The 12,405-nt window shown below is 40.8% G+C and overlaps 1 long non-coding RNA gene across 1 annotated transcript in view; it reads left to right on the plus strand.

The window, feature by feature from the left end:
* The window catches only part of LOC136883387 (uncharacterized), a 407,793-nt gene that overhangs the window by 101,457 nt on the left and 293,931 nt on the right, over window positions 1-12,405 (plus strand). Inside the window, exon 2 of the long non-coding RNA XR_010861247.2 lies at window positions 474-578. This is a non-coding gene — a long non-coding RNA (uncharacterized lncRNA). The remainder of the gene's footprint in view (window positions 1-473; window positions 579-12,405) is intronic.

Here is a 12,405-nt window from a genome sequence, read left to right on the forward strand (position 1 = left end):
GAAAACTGCTGTTCTTTAGCCACATTGCTTGTAAAGGACGATTCTTGAGAAGGTGGTGGTATTTTGGCCAAATATCTGGTAGAAGACCACGTGGGAGAGTGCCACTACGATGGTCTCATAGAATTAAAAGCAGTGTTCGTCCTACGGTTGTCACAGAATACAGGAAAGCTCAGGAGAGAACAACGCAGAGAACCCTCTCAAAAATACCAAGGAAGACCGTAATCTTTAGCAGTGAGGAATAATAATAATAATAATAATAATAATAATAATAATAATAATAATAATAATAATAATAATAATAATAATAATTTAACTATCAGAAAATATAATTGTCATTCCTGTGTACTGCTAGAGCTATGAATTTAATTTGTAGTTGTTGGTAGGTGGTACAGCGTTAGTGTATTCATCACATAGACCTGCTCTCCCGTATTCTAAACTTGTTACTAATTTACTGAATCTCTTCTCTGTTCCAGTTAATCGTGTTACGATACCATCGGGGGCGCTCTGGATGGAGGAGTTCGTCAGAGTTCCGAGTGCCCTGTAACACCGGGGGAACTAAGAATGTGCTCTTCGTGCAGGTCTGATTTGAAAACAAAATGTTTCTATTTCTTTTCTGTAGACAAGATCTTAGTGAATATTTGGATAAGAATTTGATGGAAACTAAACCCTTCCATGTGAAAAATGTCATTGTTACTGACGCACAGTAATGAATTGATCAAGAGGTGTTTGCATCATTAGTAGATTAAGAAGAAACCTATCCCATGTCAGCGTCGGAAAAGCGCTCATTTGATCTATTTCCTACTTTTTCCTTGTGGAGCAAATGGCATCCAGGAAAGCTCTCCATTCGGTACGTTCTGCAGCCAGATCTTTTACTTCATCCAATGCTTTCTCATTTCCACTCACTTCCTCTCCAACTGTTCGCCTCCAAGTGTTCTTTGGTCTTCCCTAGTCTTTCCTTTTGGAAAACACAGTGTTGTTGAAATCGTTGATTGAACAGTCGCTCAAAAAATAATTAAATTGGTTCCCCTGACAATTTATTTTTAAAATCTGAAATTTTACTTGACAGTTCCTATATGTACAGCGATAAAAAAAATGCTTGTTAAATTCTTGTCTTGCTTTACTTTGTATATGGCAGCCATGGTTCCAAGATGGCAGAAACAATATTTTCATAATGTCGATATTTACAATTGCAGTAGTTTAATATGTAAGGATCTATAAGAGCTGGAGACTTCAAATAAAATCCAATTTGTAGCTTAAACAAGCAGCTTGAGCAGCTTGATTATACTTTAATTTAGCCTTTCCTTATGTTAATATTGACGAATGAGCGTACAAATTACAGTGACCAAATTAATATACCTTACGGAAATCAAAAAAGACAGTTCTTTTAAATATTTAGGTGAATGGATAAACATTAACAACAACGAAAAACGCAATTTTTGGACGTAGGAGCGAAAAAGATGAACGTAGCATTCCAGATGACAAGAAATATACGGTATTAAAAAAAAAAAAAAAAAGACAGTATCATGGGACACCGTAATTGAATATTACAATGCAGTGGTGAGACTTGAGGCTCTTTATGGAGCTGAAACACTAAAATTAATGCGCAGAGGTGAAATAAACAAAATTAGGAACATAGAAAGAAGACTGATTAGAAGCATACTTGGCCCAAGGACGACAGAAGCAGAATACAACAGGCCACGATCTAATAATCTGTGTACATGTAGGGAATATAGTACACACCATGCGTAAAAGAAAGATGATTTTCGTTTTTCGGACATTTGAACAGAATGAATAATGGCAGACTGACAAAACACATTTTTAATAAAATCATAAAGCTTAAAGTACAACAAGCATGGTTTATACAAACATTAAATGACCTGAAATATTGATATTAATGATAGGAAGTTGTTTAGTGACAACACTCAAAGATCAGGGCGTCTCAGGGTGCATACATTAGTGCATTGCGCGGTGCACAGTACTAAAGACGATTTCGCTTGGTTGACGTGAGAGCAGACCCCCACTCCTCGATTTGGAGCAATAGCGCTGTCTCTTTCTTTCCCCACGCCTGTCTTGCTCGCTCCGCCTGTCTCCATCTTCCTCACTTGGTCCGTAGCGGTCCAAATCCGAGTCGAGCTTAGCCGAGTCACCCCGAGACGACACGCTGGTCCGAGCCGAGCCGAGTGGGACCGATACACTGTGCACACGATCTCTGCGGCTCAGTTTGCACGCGTGAGATTTTGGGCGTTTGAGAGGCCCTGCTCAAAGTGTTCTTCAGGGATGAACAAGAAAGAAAAAGAAGCAGCCACATAACATAGAGCAGCTCCGGAAAGAGAGATCAGAATGAATGAAACATAGCAAGAATTGAAGTATTTATTTAAAGTGCTCTGTAAAAGTGATATTCGATTAAATAAATAAATCAATAAACCTTACAGACCTGATATAGACTTTTGGACTTATGCTGTGTCAGGAAAACGAGGCGAAAGAAACTACGTTTCGCAGAGAATTTTGCTCCGCGTATGCAAAAGAACATCTGTTCACGACTGTTCACGAGGAAGACTTTTACAGTAATCTTGACACGGTATAACTTTTAACCACAGTTTTGTTCAGATTTTGAATCACATTTACTCGTCCACAACAATATACAGAACACATTGGAATGTAAAATCCAGCAGCCTCATTAACTGTTTAAACCCCTCGGAGAGGTGACAGAGATTTTCACAAACGCCGGGGCTGAACACTTTCAGACACTAAAACTGCGCTGAGTGTGGCATTGTTTCTTCTTGCGTCTAGTAGGGTCCTCACTCTCATATTTCGTATGCTACACATCTTGGTCAACTGTTCCCTTCCGACACCGACAGTATTAGGTTTGCGGGGCACCGAGAGAGTTTGACCGTGGGGTTAGGGTCGCGCAACTGTGAGCTTGCATTCGGGAGGTAGTGGGTTCGAACCCCACTGTTCGGCAGCCCTGAAGATGGTTTTCCGTGCTTTTCCATTTCCACACTAGGCAAATACTGGGGCTGTACCTTAGTTTCTTCCCACTCCTAGCCCTTTCCTGTCATATCGTCGCCGTGAGACCTTTCTCTGTTGGTGCGAGGTAAAGCAACTTGTAAAAAAAAGTGTTTGTGAGGCTTAGGGGTCTTTCATTTTCATGCCCTTCTCTTTCTTTTGTCGATACTGTCATTCTTCGAAGGACTAGATCTCTCTCTTTCTTTCCTTTTTTTTTTTTCTTTCTAGTTATAATGGGTTGCTCCTAAGCGAAGTCTAACCATCATTATCATCTTGGTCTCTCTTGTTTCTCTTACTCTCCATGCCCGTGTTCATTATTCTCCTAGGTAACCTGTTCTGTTTTTCGTTCGACATACCTGAACCCACCATCGAAGTCACTTTATACCCACAGCAAGCGTGTGTTAAGTTCAGTCCTCAGCCCAAATGCTGGTTTGATCTTCATCCGCTCCACCATTAGCTGTCATAGAGGACCTAGGCATCACTGAATAGGCGTATTAGGGAAATGAGGAGTGAAGTAGTTTCCCGATGCTTTCTTCACTGGGCTACGCGTTGCTATTGCATATCAGTCTGCCAAGCCCACTGGAGTGCATGCACCAACCGACTCTATGAGCTACATTTTCATACCATTCATAGCAGGGACTGGCTGCTTAAGGAACGGCGTTACCAGCATCGCTCATACCTCAGTCACTTTCATAATATCAAAGGCAAGGATAAGACTGAGACAGATCAATGAAAGTAACAGTGTTCTATCCCATACCAGAAGACATAGTGCACTGTAAACACTCGATCTCGTCAGCAAAATCGAGTTCATTTCTGACGTAGACTTTATCTTCTCATTCCGACTACTCTCCTGCCATTGTTCCCATCAATGTGTACCCTCGATCATTCTGTCTACTTTCATTTCAGTTGCTTCCAAGTTGTGTATGTATGTATGTTGGGTATTCAGCCCGAAGGCTGGTTGGATCCTCAACAGGTCCACCATTAGCTGTCATAAATTGCCTAGGTGTCACTGAAGAGGCGTATTAGAGAAATGAGGAGTGAGGTAGTTTCCCGTTGCTTTGCTCACTGGGCCAGAAGTTGCTATTGCATATCAGTCTGCCAAGCCCACTGAAATGCATGCACCACCGGGCGAGTTGGCCGTGCGCGTAGAGGCGCGCGGCTGTGAGCTTGCATCCGGGAGATCGTGGGTTCGAGCCCCACTGTCGACAGCCCTGAAGATGGTTTTCCGTGGTTTCCCATTTTCACACCAGCCAAATGCTGGGGCTGTACCTTAATTAAGGCCACGGCCGCTTCCTTCCAACTCCTAGGCCTTTCCTATCCCATCGTCGCCATAAGACCTGTATGTGTCGGTGCGACGTAAAGCAACTAGCAAAAAAAGAAAAAAGAAAAAAATGCGTGCACCAACCGACTCTATGAGCGACATTTTCAGATCATTCATAGCAGGGACTGGCTGCATAAGGAATGACATTACTAGCATCACTCATACCTCAGCCACTTTCATATTGTCAAAGCCAAGGATAAGACTGAGACAGGTCAATGAAAGTAGCCAATTTATTCTAGCCCATACCAGAAGACATAGTGCACTGTAAACACTACATCTTGCCAGCAAAGGCACGCTTCCAACTTATGAATAAGAAACCCTCTGTGCCATCCCAGCTTTCATTCCCGTACAACAAAGTCGACCTGGAAACAGACCTATGTAAATATAGTTTCATCCGATAGTTGATTCATTTCTTACAGAATATCGCTTCGTGCTTCCGTAATCCCCTATTTTCGTAAGTCCCTGCTTACTTTTCCATCCGTGACCGAGTCAGTAAATTATTCTCGTAGTCGTAGGTAACCTATTCTTCTCCATTTAATGTTTTCATTGCCAGCTGTCGGGACAGTACATATGTTAGAGAAATGCCTTACCTGCGAGATTCACACTAGACCTAATTATCTTTCACAAGGTGAAGGTCTGCTGATTCAGTATTGTGGAATATCTGGCATGCGTATGCATTCCTGATATATGATGGTTTAGTGCCGGCTGTGCTGCAGGTTCAAGGCTGACAGCGCGGATTCGGAGAGAAAGGATGTCAAGAGAATGTACCGTGCATTACAAATTGATCACATCGCGTAAGCTTGGATATTAAATGACTTTCTTCATGGAAGTTATTTCTACGTGCAGCCGCTTGACCACCTTCCCTTCACTGAAAAGTGGGAGTGTCAGATCGTTTTATTTGTTTGGAACCGAAGATGCTCACCATCGATTAAAAATACAGTACTTGCTGCTGTGTAGTTTCGTAGAGAATAGCAACTCTCACTTTTCAGTCATTACTTCCTCTACTATTATCGTCTAGCATTGTTCCATTATTCCTCTTCTGTTCAAAATGTGTATTTCTTCCGTCATGAAAGGTGTATTCTTTCTCCTTTTTGGCACCTACAGCCCTTTAAAAGGGGGATAATATGTTATAATCTTCAAAAATATCATTGCTCAAACTATTTTAATTATAACCTAGCTATAGCATTTCATTTTGGTGAAATAATTTCGTAAATATATGCATTAGTTACGATATTATGAATTATAAAGCAAGATGCTGAGGTTAAAAGTCAAGTTATTGTTAGTTCAGAAATTCTTATCGCTAATAATAATAATATTAATAATAATAATAATAATAATAATAATAATAATAATAATAATAACAGCAGCAGCTCATTTTCTGTCAATTACATTTTTGAAATCCGTTTCCTTCTCATATTCTGGAGAATTTAGTGTACCTTATTGACTTTTCCCCCTTGAATTCTTAGGTATAATGTCTACAAAACTGACCAGAATTGTGGGCCTAAAGTTGATAGTTTGTTAGAATTTCTGAAATATGCACTAACAATAACTGACTTCTAAAACTCAGCATCTTACTTTATAATTCATAATATCGCAACTAATGCGTATATTTACAAAATTATTTCACCAGAATGAACTGCTATAGCTAGGTTATAAATAAAAACAATAGTTTGAGCAATTATATTTTTGAATATTGTAACAAATTATCCCCCTTTAAAGGGCTGTTCATTCTGGCGAAAGAATTTTGTAAATATATGCATTGGGTATGATGTTATGAATTATAAAGCAAGATGCTGAGTTTTAGAAGCCATTATTGTTAGTGCATATTTCAGAAAGTCTTATCACTCAAAATAATAATAATAGTAGTAGTAATAATAATAATAATAATAATAATAATAATAATAATAATAATAATAATAATAATAGCTCATTTTCCGTAAATTACATTTTTGAAACCCGTTTCCCTCTCATATTCTGGAGTATTTGGTGTATCTTAATGAATTTTTCCCCCTTGTATTCTTAGGTATAATGTCTACAAAATTGACCAGAATCGTAGGCCTAAAGTTGATAGTTGTTAGGAAAAAAATATCTTTGTGCAGAAAATGAACTAGAATTAAAAAAACAAGTAACACTAAATCAAAATTCCAACTTGGGGGAATACATTTCTGGAAGTGGTTCATTTTGTAGTTGTGACTTGAAACAGCCAGATTTAAAAGGGCATAATGCAAATGTATTAATAAATCGCCGAGGTAACAGCCGCCATTTTGAATGGCAATTAACTAGTAAGTTTAATAATGCATGTGACAGGTTCTGAAATATGTGATTATGGTTTTTTTTTTTTTTTTTTTTTGTCTATTTGTGTATCTTCGCACCAACTCATCGAAGGTTTTCGACAACGCAAGAATGGGGAAGGGCTAGGGTTGGGAAAGAAGCAGTCGTGGTCTTAATTAAGGACAGCTCCACCATTTGCTTGGTATGAAAATAGGAAACTAGGAAAACCATTTTTTGGGCTGCCGACGGTGGGATTTGAACCATTATATTCCGAATGCAATCTCACAGCTATGCAACCCTAACCGCACAGCCAAATCGCTCGGTTGATTATATTGTAAACATGTCATATTTTCCATTACTGTACATGTCCGGCTCCATGGCTAAAATGGTTAGCTTGCTGGCCTTTGGTTCAGGGTCTCCCGTGTTCGATTCCCGGTCGGGTCGAGGGTTGTAACTTTCTTTAGTTAATTCCTATGGGTCTGGGTGTTTGTGACGTTGTCAGCATTAGATTTCATCTTAGATAGGGCCCCATCCTCACTGACGCGCAGATCGCCTTTACGGCATGTGAAAGTCATACGGTAAATGTATGTGCGTATGATATTGTATGTATGTTTGCTAAGTCCTCAGTCCGGTGGCCCAGATGTCACTTAAGAGGCGTACACAGCAGTTGACGAGTGAGGTAGTTTCCCGTTACTTCCCTTACCGAGCTAGAAATTGTTGTTACATATCAGTTTGATAAACCCAGTGAAATGCACGCACCAACCCAGCCCACGAGCGACATTTTGACACCATTCATAACAGGGAGTGGCTGCATAACAAAGGGCATTATTAGCATTGCTGACGCGCAGGTCGCCTACGGGAGTCAAATCAAAAGACCTGCACCTGGCGAGCCGAAATCCTCGGATACATCCCGGCACTAAACTCCATACGCCATTTCATTATTATTTATTTATTTATTTTTTTTACTAGCATTGCTCACACCTCAGTCACTTTCATATTGTTAAAGTCAAGGATTTAGACTGTAGGGTTGGGCAGACCGGAACATTCACTTGTTCCGCAACATTAGGAACTTGAGGCGGAGTGCTTCGGTACAGAGTGCCGAGACACGGGACACAGGGCACAGGACTGTAACTGCGTCCTAGAGAGAACTTCGAGAGGCAACAGGACATGCTCCGCTTCAGCTGGAATGTGCCTGAACCGAACGTGCTGTGCCAAGGCCGCACTAGATAGATTAGTTGGCCTTGGCTGTGTCTGCCTGTCGATACCGGCTGTGTGTCGCCCTGTGTTGGAGTGTCAACATTTTTTCATCCAGTTATATCTTTAATTCCAAAGCGATGACCCGTAATTTTCTTGGGCTTAAAAGTTTCCTTAAAGTCCAAATTAATTTTTAACATCAATCCCCGAGAAAGTGTTGAGGGAAATTTTCGAGATATTGAAGAAAGTAAATGGAAGTTGAGAGGGAAGGAATTCGAAGTGCAGAGAGCATAAGGCGGGGCGCACATTGGGACGCAGGCGAAGCAGCTAAAGCAGTGCAGCGCAGAGCAGATTTTTGTAATCCACACAAATCATTGCACCATCGCAAGTTGACAGACACGGCAGGACAGAGCAGAGCAGGCCGGTTCTGCACGTACTTGCCTACCACGCGATGTCTTCGAAACACAGTTTCCTGCGCACGTGTCACGCAGTTAAGAAATGGAGGAGAAAATTACCACAGCCATTCAGTCTCGCCATGTTTTGTAGGTACTATGTGAATCATGTGGACCGCAATGCAGTATGTATGTATGTATATTCGTGAGAAAATGGCTGAACAGAATTTAATTAAAATCGGTATGTAAATTCGGGGAATAAGGCACTACAGTCCAGGCTATAATTCATTTTATTCACGCTGCGTAACAAGGTAGTTTAGAGAAAGGCCTAAAATGTAATCCACCGAGCAAGTGGCCGTGCGGTTAGGGTCGCGCATCTGTGAGCTTGCATTCGGGAGATAGTGGGTTCGAACCCCACTGTCGGCAGCCCTGAAGATGGTTTTCCGTGGTTTCCTATTTTCACACTAGGCAAATGCTGGGGCTGTACCTTAATTAAGGCCACGCCCGCTACCTTCCCAATCTTCCACCCTTCTTCCGTCACCGAAAACCTTCGATATGTTAGTGCGACGTTAAACAAAAGCATGTAATCCTCATATATCTATGAAACAATCCATGACCCAAGTTCTCGCAACATATAGAATTTAAGACAAAGATCTAATGTTGATTATGGAGAGCATCATCGCCGACTCCGTCGCCGTCATCCATCATCACATTTATGCGAAGAGATAAATACGGAAAATCTTTTATCATGTCTTGTCAAATATAAATGCAAACGCGTTCACAACAGATTATCAATGTTGATTGATTTTAGTATCTTGTGTCTTGTGACAACTAGTTGAAAATCTAGCAGTACATTTGTAAATACATATTTTTCCCTCTCCCCCACTGTGATCCTATGAATGAATTTACCATGCAAGTTGGTCGTGCGGTTAGGATCGCGTTGCTATGAGCTTGCATTCGGGAGATAGGGGGTTCGAACCCCTCTGTCGGCAACCGTGAAGATAGTTTTCCGTGGTTTCCCATTTTCACACCAGGCTAATGCCTTAATTAAGGCCTCGGTCGCTTCCTTCCCATTCCTAGCCCTTTCCTATTCCATCGTTGCCATAAGACCTATCTGTGTCGGTGCGACGTAAAAAATATAAAAAATAATCATGAATTAAATTCTTTGCTTAGTCCATATGAACGCCGAATGTCGGTAACATAGAAATATTGTTCAGTCTTGTAAACTGGCGAAGGTGGTTGTTTTTATTGCGATTGTCTTAAGCTGAATAACCGCGTTGCCATCAGCACAAGAGAAATTGTGAAGATGACTAACAAAATGAGAAAAATCGCGAATGCTTGAAGAAAAAGGAAAAAGAGCCTCTTTATACTGGATGCCCCAGTATCACAGAGTCTAAAGAAAACATGTTATTTCTGAAAACCGACGAGACCCTGCGTGGCAATGTGCGCTCACGTCCACTTCGCAATTTCGTAAGCTTCGCGGTGTTCTGCTCTACTCTTCCCTGCTCTGCGGCCAACTGCTTCTCAATGTGCGCCCGGCCTAACAGCAGGAAAGTACAACAATGTATTCATCCAGTTATATTTTTAATTCCAAAGCGACGACCCATATTTTTCTTGGGCTTAAAAGTTTCCTTAAAGTCCAAATTAATGTTTAACGTCAATCCCCGAGAAAGTGTTGAGGGAAATTTTCGAGATATTAATTACTCACTAATTACTCACAATACAGGCCAATACATTCAACTGGTGAAAATATTCTTGAATTGGTTACTTTTAAACACCTGCACTGCCATTGTAACCGTGTTATGAGTATTTTATATTGACCGGAAAAATCTTAACCTAATAGCAGCCTTTAACGTGATTATTGGGCGCGAATTTCAGTGTTCCGACTGTTCGTTCACGTTCCCTGCAGCTTTATGCTGGACCATGGCCATAACTACACACAGGCACACACCACACAGCACGTTCCGTACAGGCACACTCCCAGTTCCCACTGGCGCGGAGCATGTAATGTTGCCTCTCGAAGTTCTCTCTACACTGCGCAGTTGCAGTCCCGCGTCCCGTGCGCCCGCTGCACAGTTCAGCTAGTAGGCGAAGGGCAGTGCATAGCGGCGCTTCTGATGGGACAGCGAGTCAGTGTCTCCGGCTCGCTTGAGAATGTTTCGGAACAATTGACACTCGGTGTTCTGGAACAGCGGAACGTAACTGTGCACCGGCACCTTGTGCCGAAACAGGGACATAGTGCCCAACCCTATTAGACTGTGACAGATGAGCTCGATAGCTGCAGTCGCTGAAGTGCGGCCAGTATCTAGTATTCGGGAGATATTAGGTTCGAGCCCCACTGTCGGCAGCCCTGAAGATGGTTTTCCGTGGTTTCCCATTTTCACACCAGGCAAATGCTGGGGCTGTACCTTAATTAAGGGCACGGCCGCTTCCTTCCCACTCCCAGCCCCTTCCTGTCCAATCGTCGCCATAAGACCTATCTGTGTCGGTGCGACGTAAAGCAACTCGTAAAAATAAAAAATGAAAAAGTAATAGATTTGTTCTAGGGGATGAGATTTTAAAAGAAATGTTTAAAATGACCAGTTTGTGAAGGTTGTAACGTAGGTAAAATGCCCAAATAAGAGACACTGTTATACGTACAGTATAAAAATGAGGGAAAATTATTTATTTTATGTTTGATGATGCATTGTGCAGGTATTAATTTTTGCTATAAAATTTAATGAGAAAGAGCTTAATTCTTTATGAAAAGAAATTCAAACAATAATGAAAATATGAGGGAGGGATCAAAATAAAGGCGCTTGTGAATTCAATTTTGTATTTATTTATAGTGAAGCAAAGAATTCAGTGAGTAGCAGTTGAAAACATGTTAGGACTCAAAATACTCGAGGCAAGTTCAAATTCAGAATAAAAAGTCAGTTCTTCCACTGATTAGTGTATCAACAATTCGGATTTTTTGGAACAGAAGGTGCAATTATTCGACTGATACTACACTAAATGTTATTTATTTTTTCCTAGACGACAACAGTCTTACAGAGTCTTACAGAGTTATCCTACAGCATACCATTTCATCATCCTTTCATCCTCATCCTGAAGACGGACGGTCGGATTAGCTAGCGTGAAGTGTATTTATTAAACATCTGTCTTCATACTGACAGTTCTGAGAATAAACTGTAGAAATGACCACATTGACTTCTATTTTGTAAAACTGGATGTGCCGGGCTGAGTAGCTCAGACGGCCGAGGCGCTCGCCTTCTGAACACAACTTGGCAGGTATCCTGGCTCAGTCCGGTGGTATTTGAAGATGATCAAATACGTCAGTCTCGTGTCGGTAGATTTACTGGCATGTAGAACAACACCTGCGGGACTAAATTCCGACACTTCGGTGTCTCCGTAAACCTTAAAAGTAGTTAGTGGAACGTAAAGCCAATATTATTATTATTAAGTGAAACATGGACGATAACTAGCTCAGAAAGAAAGAGAATAGAAGCTTTTGAAATGTGGTGTTACAGAAGAATGCTGAAGGTGAGATGGATAGATCGAATCACGAATGAAGAGATACTGAATCGAATTGGTGAGAGGAGATCGATTTGGCTAAATTTGACGAGAAGAAGAGATAGAATGATAGGACACATCTTAAGACACCCAGGACTTGTTCAGTTGGTTTTTGAAGGAGGTGTAGGTGGTAAGAACGGTAGGGGTAGACCAAGGTATGAATATGACACGCAGATTAGAGCAGATGTAGGATGCAATAGTTACGTAGAAATGAAAAGGTTAGCACAGGATAGGGTGGCATGGAGAGCTGCATCAAATCAGTCTATGGCCTGATGACTCAAACAACATTATTATTATTATTATTATTATTATTATTATTATTATTATTATTATTAGTATTATGTAATGCGTGATCCAACAGGGTCCATACACAAATAATTAATAATTAATTATTTATTATTATGATTATTATTATTATTATTATTAAAACTGGATGTGCTCAAAATGTTCTAATTGTTCTACGTCTATACCTTATTCTCAAAAGAAGTAGCAATTACGACTTTTTTTCTTCACAATGCATACTGACAACTGAGTGAATTAAGTTTCTGCAGTCGATGCGGTCGGCAGAAGTGCAAAATAATGTAGTCGAGACGGAGGGCAGTTTTTAGTCACAAAGACGTCCTAAGAACTGCAAGCCGACCGCATTTTGTTTTCTATTTTGACTGAAAA

The sequence above is a fragment of the Anabrus simplex genome, chromosome 11 (genome assembly GCF_040414725.1).
Source record: "Anabrus simplex isolate iqAnaSimp1 chromosome 11, ASM4041472v1, whole genome shotgun sequence".
Taxonomy (NCBI): domain Eukaryota; kingdom Metazoa; phylum Arthropoda; class Insecta; order Orthoptera; family Tettigoniidae; genus Anabrus; species Anabrus simplex.